The sequence below is a fragment of the Cavia porcellus genome, unplaced genomic scaffold (genome assembly GCF_034190915.1).
Source record: "Cavia porcellus strain 051 isolate PalLab524CR breed Dunkin Hartley unplaced genomic scaffold, mCavPor4.1 scaffold_4, whole genome shotgun sequence".
Taxonomy (NCBI): domain Eukaryota; kingdom Metazoa; phylum Chordata; class Mammalia; order Rodentia; family Caviidae; genus Cavia; species Cavia porcellus.
The window spans coordinates 72,668,218-72,679,394 of record NW_026947487.1 but is presented as its reverse complement, the minus strand read 5'-3'; the positions used below and the strand labels follow the sequence as shown (position 1 = coordinate 72,679,394).

The 11,177-nt window shown below is 36.8% G+C and overlaps 1 long non-coding RNA gene across 1 annotated transcript; it reads left to right on the top strand.

Annotated features, from left to right (window-relative positions):
- Positions 1–2,010: 2,010 nt before the first annotated feature.
- On the top strand, positions 2,011–3,459 carry LOC134475611 (uncharacterized). Its single transcript, XR_010046791.1, has 2 exons — positions 2,011–2,159; positions 3,206–3,459. It is a non-coding gene; the product is annotated as an uncharacterized LOC134475611 (long non-coding RNA).
- The last annotated feature ends 7,718 nt before the right edge of the window (positions 3,460–11,177 follow it).

Below are 11,177 nucleotides of genomic sequence, written 5' to 3'. Positions count from 1 at the left end.
AGAAAACAGTGGAGGGAAAAAGGAGAAAACCGGGGGTCAATATGCAGCAATCGGAACATGGTAGTATAATGTATATTGCCTCTTCTTACTTTACAAATGTATGTGTTTTATCCTAATTGGTTCCAATTTCATTCTTAACTTTGCTTGCCCTTCACAACAAACTGCTTGAGACTTGGCCCATCTTTCATAGCTTCTAGGGAAAACCCTTAAAATCTACCTATTTATGGTGGATCTGTTTTAGCACCTTCATAGTTTAAGTGTATTTTGTGTTAGCCAAAAGGCAGCAGGTACCTGAGGCTTTGGATGAGAACCTGAGTAGAAGCTTCTGAATGTTCTCCCTTCTTTTGAAGCTAGTCAAAAAAAAAAAAAAAAACCCAACAACAACAACAAAAAAAACAACATATTCTCTTCAAGAGAGATTATATTCTCTTCAAGAAAAAAGTAACAGGTGAGGCAATTTTGGAAGATAATGAAACCATGATTCTCAAACCTCAATGAACACATGCACACATATTTTTTTTTTCTGATTTTTACTCCTTCCAGTAAGTGAGAAGCTCTAGTTTCCCTTGTGATTCCCTATTTCATGCCTACAAGTGATGGCATGTAATAAAATCTAAATACTTTCATATGCTTGGTGCATGACATAGAAGTACTAGGAATCTAGACATGCTCTATTTAAAGTGTGAAATAGTCAAGAAGACAACAACAAAAAAAAAAGCCTTTAAAAACTGCAAGTATTTGGAGGAGGCTGTAGAATTTAGGGTAAAACGTGAGGAAATGTCTGTGTTAGTTTACCAGTCACTGGACAAAACACGTGGTATGAAGGAATTTTGGCACACAGCTTCCTAGGTTTCAGTCCGTGTTTGGCTGGCATTGTGGCAGAAAGGCAGAGGAAACTTCCTCACCTCGTGGTAGCCAGAAAGCAAAGAGAGAGAACAAGGAAGAGCTGGAGAAAAAGACAGGAGCCAAAGACAGAAATATGTCTCTATAGGTTACACTCCCAGACTACTTCTTCCAGCCTGGCTTTAGCTCCTGACAGCACATACAGCTTTTATCTTATTAACAGATTAACTCACTGATGAGGTTTGAGCCCCATGAGTTTATTAGCTTCCAAAATCCCCACTTCTGAATACATGAGCTTTTGGGCTGACATTTTTGATCCAAAACAGTGACTTCTCTAAGTCAAGAATGGACAAGGATATGATCTTCCTTTCTCAGTGTGGTAGAATGACGTTCTAAAAATTTAAAAAAGATTATTTTACAAAATAATTGTCATGGTTTTAATTGTATCCCTTGAAAAGATATTGAATTCCTAACTTTCTATACCTGCAAGTGGAATCTTGTAGGTGTTGCAGATAATAAAGCCCAAATAAGATCATTGGTGTGGGCCATAAGCTAATAAGCCCAGTGTCCTCATAAAATAGGGAAACTTGAACACAGAAGCATATGCAGGTACTAGAAAAAGGATATAAGCACGCTTGGAAAAGACATCCATCCACACCAAAGATTGCCAGCTTACTACTAAAAACTAGGAGAACAGAATTGAACTACTATGATTTGAATAGAGTTTGATAGCAGAGATCATTAGAGTCCTCATGACTGAATTATGGTGGCTTTACAAAAGCAGGGCAAAACCCGACACACATATGCAAGTATACTTCTGTCACTTGATGCCCTGCACTGCCCTGGACCTTTGTCAGCAAGAAGACAGTCACCAGATCCTGAGCCTTGTACCTGTAGATCCATGACCCCCACAAAAATCTCTTTTCATTAAACTTAGTCTGTGATTATTTTGTTACTAACAATGGAAAGCAAACTAAATCAGAAATAGATTGTCCCCCACAACCTTTTGTAGGAGCCAATCCTGATATCTTGACTTTAGACTTTTAAAGATTCCAGTGCTCTGAGGCCATTGTGTTGTTTAAGCCATCCCATTTGTGGTGATTTATTATGAGAACCTCAAAAAACTAGCACAGTGATCTTCATATATTGCTATTTCAGGACCTCCATGACCAGAGGAAATGAGAGACAAATTCTGGTGCCAGTAACAAGATGCAGATTATTTGATTTAAGAAGCAAGCATTTTACACAATCTAACACCTGAAGAAATATGAGCTTCCTTTCTGTCTCTCATTTTTGAAAGAAACCTTGTATTATGGGTTAGTATAATGTTAACCTTAATTTTTACCTTACAACCATGTAGCTCATAGATCTACCCCTATTTTCAGGAAAAACAACTTCTCACTAGTTTTGATTTAATGAATACGTAATTTTATTTTACACTTGTTCTGTACAACATGCTCACTTAGGAAATATTTAAAAGAAGCAAAAATAGAAAGAAAGTAGCTTTCTTTCCATGGAGAAGCTGATAATAATTTGTGGGGGATGCAAGACATTCATCAAACTAAAAGGCAATAAAAGGTGATACCTAATGGATTTCCAAACCAAGCTGTGTAAGGGTCCTTTAAAAGTCAGCATAGTGTAAACTTCTCACCAGAGAACTGCTGTGCTTAAAACTACATATTTAATATTTGCAAGCACACTATGCAATATTCCCAAAAGGGAAACGGTTACAAAATCAGATTTTGCTTTCTTCACCAGCCTTGGGGCTGCACGCGTGATCTAGCACCACACGTGTCCGTGTCTCTATGTACTATCCGGCGGGGAGTGGGGGGATGGGGGGCTTCTGACTCTGGACTTCCCAGTAAGAAAATGATTCCCTGGAAACAACAGAAACCACAATGTGGACTGTCAATTAAATATGTATGTTTTCCACTTCCAGTTAATTCATTATACATTGACTCTATCATTACATTTGCATTATTGTGGATATCAAACCACAAATCGCATACTATAGTATAAAGTGATAGGAGACAGAGGATGTAAGGATGTATGCATCTTATCCTCTCCTAGAGCTTTCAAAAATATGGATGAAATAAACAAACAAATAAAATAAAATTTGCTTCTGATATTAACGTCACTAAGAAACACAGTCACACTCCTAGTCACTTTTTCTGGCACAATATATTTTTCCTTCTTGTTGTGTTAATTAATTTCTATTGATCGTCAGCATGTGGTCTCCACTACTCTTGTCTCACATCACTGAGGGCTGTTATTGATTGCCTACATCAGGGCTCTCATAATTATTTGCAGAAAATTCTAAACCTTTGCTGAAGTACTATTTTTTTTTTTTTAACAACACCAGGACCACCAAACCTTACTGAAGAAAACTTTACTTCACCTGTGATACCTGGCCATCCTCAGAACTGAGATGGATGGACAGCAGAACCAGGATGACCTGATGAAAGCATTCCTGAGATGATGTTCCCATATCGCCTCTGTGCATTAAAATCAAATGCAGAAGTCCCTGCTCGCCTCCACCCGCACCCTTCAGTGCATTCTTCTCCTGGAAATCACTCACTGCTCTCTTGCAGTGTACCAATAAACTACTTTTCTATATTCCTTGATTATTGATTTTTTTTTTTTTTTTTTTTTTTACCAGCCATAGCACCAGACTCTTACACACCATGGCTGGCATGGCACCATTCTGGGAAGTAAATGATGGGGAAAAGAGAGAAAAAGGAAAAGAAGAGAAAAGAAAAGAGAAACAAGAGGGAGGGGGGAAGGGACGGAACAGAGTGGGTAGAGGGAAGGAAGGGAAAGAAGGGGAGGGAAGGAAGAAAAAGGAAAGATAGGATAGAGGGTATGGTAGGAAATAGAAGGGACTTGTATACTGTATGCTTCTTACTTGGGAACACCACGGTTAAAAAAAACATTGTCACTATCTACTATGCTACTGATGTACATAAATAGCATATGGTTATAGAGTGACTTAAAACATTTGTAGGACCTTATAACTTTGTCTTCTTTGATTGGCAGCTTGCACTGAGATTTTCCTGAACTTTGTTCATTTTGCAGAAATTGTATCTTCTGGGTAAGAATGAGTTAGAGTTTAATCTCTCTGAAAATGATCTAATCACAAAGGACACATGAATCAAAATTTCATATTCTATAGTTCTTAATAGATGAGTGATATTAGCCCCAAACTGGTGGCAGAGAAAACAATGTCAGAGTTTCTCCCTGCCCTTGGGCACAAGTGGACTGAGAAATCTGAATTCATAGTATTCCATAAAACTCAGGTTCCTTATTAGTTAGGTAAACTCATTATTACATGTCAAAATTAGATAAGCTTTACTAAACTTTACTGAAGTTAGAATGTTCTTGACAGAACTAAACAAAAGATTGAGCATCCAGCCTGGGGAAGGTATAGGTCCCAACCCAGTTGGATGTGGCCAGCTCCTGTAAAGAGATGCCCCAGAGATGTGAATGTATAATCAACAATGCCCAGACCTGGGTCCAGAAATACTGAAGTGTCTCGGACTTAGGCTCACAAATGAGTCTGCAGCTCTGAAGAGGATGTCTATTCTTGTTTGAGAATTGCCAGGGATAACATTTCACATCCCGGTGTTGAAGACAGGCCATCCCATTAGCCTAACTCTGTGGAACAATTTTGTTTTAGAAGCATTCTGAAAATGAAAGCACAATCTCTTTTGACTGACAAAAGATTTTGTTAAAGCATTCAAATATAAGATCAGTGTGACCTTGTGTGTAGGGAAATCATTCTTGAACATTTGCCTAGTTCTATGCCTATTCAGGATTCACTGCTTCTTATTGCTATTGATTCTATTCACTAATTCAAAATGAATTTTCAAGCACTTTTGTATGAGCTGGAATAAGGGCTCTGGATTTACCATCATAGATCTTATTAAGGGGACATAGATATTAACTATAAATAATACTGCAAGGGAAATCCCATGGTGCTATAAAAATAATAGTAGGAGAAAAATGTTACTGTGAACTAAGTTACTGTGGATTCCACTTAAGCTGAGACCTAGAGGTTATGAAGATACTATCTGTAGGGAAGAAGAGGGCAGCCTTCCAGCTTCTGACTTCACAGTACGGAAGAGGTGAGCTGGCTGAAGAAAGTGAAGGAATCAGGCAATAAAGGCCAGAATGGAACAGCAGTGGTGAGGCAAGGAGGAGACAAAGCTGGACGGACAGGTAAGCGGTGGTTACCACACGAGGCCTTGCAGACTATGATAAGAAATTTGTGTTTTATTCTAAATGAAAGCGAAGTCATTAAAAGACTTTCCTAAAGTCTTTAAATTTAATTAATTTCATTTAAATTTGTAAAAGAGCAGTCTACATAGTGCAATAAATGGGTTAGAGAAAGAGGCAAATGGCCAAGAAGGACACAAGGAGACCTCGGTGGTTTCACAGTCTAGACTGAGAGATGGTGACGACTTGGAGAGGGTTATGGTTAGTGGGTGGACAGGTGAGTTTGAAGGTAGACTAGTTTTGTGATGGGGTATATTTACAGAGAGAAGATGAAGGGATAGAGAATGATTCCAATGGCTCTGATTTAAGTATGTAGGATATAAGTATGTGTTTACTGAGCTAGAAAGCCATAAGGGAATTTTAGCTTTCAGGGAGAAAATCAAGAGTTTAATTCAGGTCAGGCTAATCTGGGATGCCCAAGCCACAAGAAACAGACATGAAAAGTAGGTGGTTGGAGAGCACACACTCTTAAAGGATCTCTGCTGTGCTGTGCTTTGTCTCTGCCTCTTTACATAGCTGCTTTGAGTTCCAGCTACTCCCAGATCAGAGGATGTGGTCACCAAAAGGAAACTCAATATTTTCCTTTAAAAAGTCACATTCATTCTGCTGCGCTTGACCTGGCAGCTACAAGGTAAACCACTGCCAGGGTAAAATTTTAATACAGATAACAAACTGCATCTATTGCCCACCACATCTGCCTCCTGCTTTACTGCAGCAGAGAAGGCACCACATGTAAAGCAATAGACCACCTCACAGAAAGAGAGGCAAGTGGTGCTGGGCCCTCCAACAGTGAGATATCTCAGATGGGAAAACTAAATTTCAAAAAGTGGAAGAAGACTAGAATGTAAGGTCAGGGTACAGCTCCTGTTTCTGAGGGATATCAAACAGCATTAAGAAGAAAGCAGGAGAGGGGAAAACAAGAACAGTGCCATTTTGGAGAACTTCAGAACTCCCAAATAAGCCAAAGTCCTCTGTCTTAATTAAATATCTGAGGACATGTATACTGGGCTCTCTAAATCACAAAGAATCTTTTTTTTTCAGTGGGACAATAAAGCATTTGAACAAAATATCTAAAAGATCAGTTGATGGTTTTAAACTTGTATTTGACATATTACTAGAAAATCAGTGTGTTCTACTTAATCCTGGCCATGATCTTACATATGTCATCCCCATTTTACAAGTAAAGAAACTGAGACATGTCTATAAAACCAACACTGTGGGAGACTGGTGCAGGAGGATCACAAGTTCAAGGCCAGCCTTGGGAACTTTGCTATAGCTTCTTTCAAAGTAAACAATAAGACGCTCACAGATAGAGCAAATGCCTAGCATACAGGACACCCTGAGTTCAACTCCCAGTACCAAGACTCAGAGAGAAACTGAGACTTATAAAGCTTGAGAAATGTGCTCAAAGTTATATATTTATTGAATAGTGGAGGTAGAATATAATCCAGCACAATCTGACTTTCATATTAAAGTGTTACCAATGAAAATGTATCTCAAATTAAGCAGAGAAGTATAAACTTGAAAACTAAGTAGGAAAGTAATTGATGAATTTCTTGGTAGTCACTTATATGACTTTGCTTTAATATTAATAGTTCCTATATTGTATTCATTAAAATATAATTTAAATTATCATAAAAATCAAGTAACTAAAAAACTCTCTTTGACAAGCAAAGTATAAAGGTAAAAAAGAGTATAAAAAGAGAAAATGTGCTTTAAATTTAACAATAGTTTTCATTTTGATATCTAAATTGAAGAGTAAAATATGTATTACTAATTGTTTATGATTACAGGCAATTCATCACCTCTTTTCCAATAAGTAAAGATTCCATGAAGACAGAAGAAAAAATATTTCAGGATAAAATACCCAGAAGTCTATATTTCCATCCACTGGCCTATTTGTGTCTTCTGAGTTCACATTCTTCTCGGTTATCTTTCTTTTACTCAAACTATTTCTTCTCCCTGTGTAATTTTAATGTATACATATTTATGGCTTAGTACATCTTCAATATCATACATATACAGTGTCTGATTCATTTCACTTGATTTAATAAATTGTTGATTCATACCATTGAATTGGGGCTGACAACATTGTAATATCCAGAAATAGCCTCCTAAATCACATATTTTCTCAGTAAACACATCATAACCTTGTTGCTCTTAAAATATTAGAGAACACTTCGGACCACATTTGGCGGTTGGTGGAAACAGCAAAATCAAACCAACCAAAATCAAGCCAACCAAAGCATAATCCTTCTTTACAATGACACCGAGTATTGCACTAAAAAGGTGGAGACAATCACACATCTCCTGCAGCTGAGAACATGTGTAGGATGACACAAGTGTTTTGGCACTCTGTATATGTCTACATGATCACAAAATCACTCTGCACTATAGTAAAGATTTTTTGTTTTTTCTCTGCTTTTTCCTCCTCATCAAGATCAGCACTGTCCACTAGAAATGCAACATGACCCATAAATGTGAGTTAGTGCATTCAATGTTGCAGTAACCAAGTTTAAAAATTTTATTTCCTCCAAATGTTTGAAGTCTAGCATATATTTTATAGTTGTAACCTACTTCAAACTGCAGTAATTTCAAGTGTTCGGGGGCCACATATGGCTTGTGGTCGCCATATTGGAAAGCACAGCTTTAGAACGATGGCTGGGGATTTAGTCCCCACTTAACATCATTCAATGAATTCATTTACTCACTGTTTTCTATATTCCACACATTAGCCCAAAGAGTTTATATATTTTATACCATTCTAGTCATAAAATCACCTTTCTATTAGCTGTTGTTGTTAAATATACAGTTGTAGCTGTTGGATGTTAAATATACATCCAAGATACACTACATTGTCCATAGTCACAGAATTCCAGAACAAGAATTTGAAGGCTCAACTACCTGACTGGATCAGATCTCCAAATATGTCCTTATTAAAAGACATTAACACTTCATTAACACTTCATTTAAAACATCCATCAGTATTAGCCGAAAGAGGGAGTGATCACATGGTGTACTAAGTATTTCCAATTTATCCAAACTTAGACTGTATGGCTAATCACTGTGAGAACCAGGTAATGTTCATGAGTTTATATGTCAGAGTACTTTAGCAAACCAGATCTGCTTACTACCAGAGGCTAATTAAAAGGACTGGCAGCACTGTTGTCTGAGCCCTGGATTGTGAAACATAATACATTTTTCACTGTTTTTGTTGACAATCAGATATTTTGCATTGTTGTTGAAAATGACATGAGAAAAGCCATTGTTATTCTTGGAAGCCTAACAGTCCCCCTCATTTTCATCTTGTGTGAAAGACTTTACAGTGTTTTTCCTTACTGCTACTTAACAAAAACCTGTACAGTTAAAAGAAAAATACTGCAGGACATATCTACTGGATGACAATGTAATAACCAATTCATCATGTTTTCCTTCTTATGATTCCCAAAAGGACTTAAGGTAGTTTAATCAATTTCTAAGAACCACCCATCCAAAAATGATATACAAACATCTTTTTTTTCCATTCAAATCCTCCTGTATAAAGATCTGCAAAGAGATAATTTGTTTGAGAGCAAAAATTAAAAATAAAATAGAGACAGGAAAAGGTTAATCAGGGAAAGCAGCCATAGCATAATGATGCTTGTTTTAGTCTGTTAAAACCTAGGAGCAGCCCTTAGTATCTGATTAAAAATTGCAAATCATATTTTCAATTTCCCTGAAGTCAGACTTTGATTACAGCAAATGCTACACCACTGGCTCAGCTCTGTTTCCAAGTGTGTCTCACACACTTGTACAGAAAGTCAACTGGTCACTTCCATCCAACAATGGCCTTACATCTACGCAACAGGGGCTACTACAAACCTTCAGCTGTTCTTCATTAATGATGTTTTCCTACTGTGGTAAGGCTTTAAATAGAAAAATAGCCAGAATTCTATTTCTAATTCATCTATTCATCTAATTCATCTATTGTTCTTCTTCTTCATTGTTTTTTTAGTTTTGTCTTCTTATATCTCTTTTTCTATTAAATCTTTTTATTGGCACATGTTTGTAATATATAATAATTACACTCCTTACAGGAAGTTGGTAAGCATACATAACTCATCTTTAAACAGTCTCTCCTATGTGGAATTTCCAAGAAATAAATCATACATACATGTCACATACCATCACAAAGTAACTAGAACGAACCACATACTTCTACTGTGGTTTAAAATATTCTCCCGTGATGACCAGAAATGCACCATCTTCTCCCAGAAGGCTGTAATGTTTGATGGAAATCTGGAAACCAAGGCCTAGAGCTGCTGGTGTTTCTATGTAAATATAAGAGGTTTGCAGTCAAGATAGTTATGCTGAAAAAGAAAGAAAAGAAAAAAAAAAAAGAAATCCATTTAGATTTTATTTGGATTTTTTTTGAAATACTACAAAAGTAATGCCAGTGAAAGTTACTTTAAAAATCAAAATGTGTATGGGCAGCAAAACATGCTATAATGTGACCCAATCCTTGGTGCCCCCTTGCAGTAGTCACCATATCTGCTGCATTAGGGAAGCAATCAGCCTCCAAAGCCACCGCACAGTCCTACAGGCAAGGAGCATCCCTGAGGACTAACATAACAGAATTAAAACTTAATCACTAAAATATTCTTGGATCTCCTTTTTTTTTTGGTACTGGGGATTGAACTCATGACCTTGCATTTACCAGGCAGGCACTTAAGCCACTGAGCTAAATCCCCAGCCCTACTAAAATATTCTTTATCCCTTACACAATGAAAGGAAAATTAGTAGTTCTGATATACATGAAATGGACAAATTCATAGGAAACCACTAAGCCCCCCCCAAGTTTATTTTTATTTTTTAATTAATTTTATTAGTAGATTTTGGATACACATAATGAGTACATTCATCACAGGAAATTGTACTTATATGTAACATATCTTGATTCTTCCTTTTTCCCCCGTTTCTTCCCCTCGCTTCAACTCCTCTCCTTATTTACAAAAGACTTGTTTCCATTTTTTCCTTCTACTCTTCTTTATTCTTCCCTTCCTTCCTTCCCACATCCTCCCTCCCATGTTCCCTTTCCTAGTTGAACATTTTCTTCCCATTTCCCAATATCTATTATACATTTTGGTCCTCATTTACACGTTAGCCTTCTCACACCAGAAAATGTGATACTTAAACATGTGTATCTGATTTAAATTTTTTTACCTAAAGTTTTTATCTCAAAATTTTACTACGTTTTTACCTAGAAATTTATCTAAAGTTTTTACCTAGAAATGTGTCATTTATCCTTCTTTGTAGCAGAGTAATACTCCACTGCGTAAAAATATCACATCTTCTTGACCTATTCATCTGTTGGTGGGTATTTGGGCTGTTTCCAAGATTTAGCTATTACCAAAATGCTGCTATAGATGGTGGATATGCATACTCTGTTGTAGTGTGAGGCTTTTAATTTCTTAAAGAAGATACCAAGAAGGGAAATAGCTGGATCAAATGGAACTTCCTGCTTTAGTTTCTTGAGGAATGTCCACCCTGATTTCCGCAGTGGTTGCACCAGTCTACACTCCCACCAACAGTGGAGAAGTGTTCCTTTTTCTCTCCAGCTCCTCCAGCTGTTTTGGTTGATTTGTTGCTAAAATACATTCTTTCTGGAGTGAAATAAAATCTCAGTGTTGTTTTAATTTGTTTAGTTGCTTTTTCTCTTCTAGGTCTCTTTTGGTTCCAAATGGATTCTAGGACTCTTTTCTCTAATTCTGTGAGGTAAACATTTTGAGTGAGATTTATTAAATCTATGTAATAATTTTGGAAGTACAGCCATTTTCACTATATTGGTTCTTCCTACCCAAGAACAAGGGATATCTTTCCATTTTTTCATATACTCTTTGATCTCTTTTTCTTAGAGTATTTTAGTTCTCAATGTAGAGGTCTTTTACTTCCTTTGTAGACTGATTTCTCTGTATTTCATTTTTTGTTATTGTGAAAGGTGTGGATTCCTTAAGTTCTCTCTCGGTGAATTTGTTATTTTGCACATAAGGAAAGGAAGAACTCAATTATGAATGAGAAGA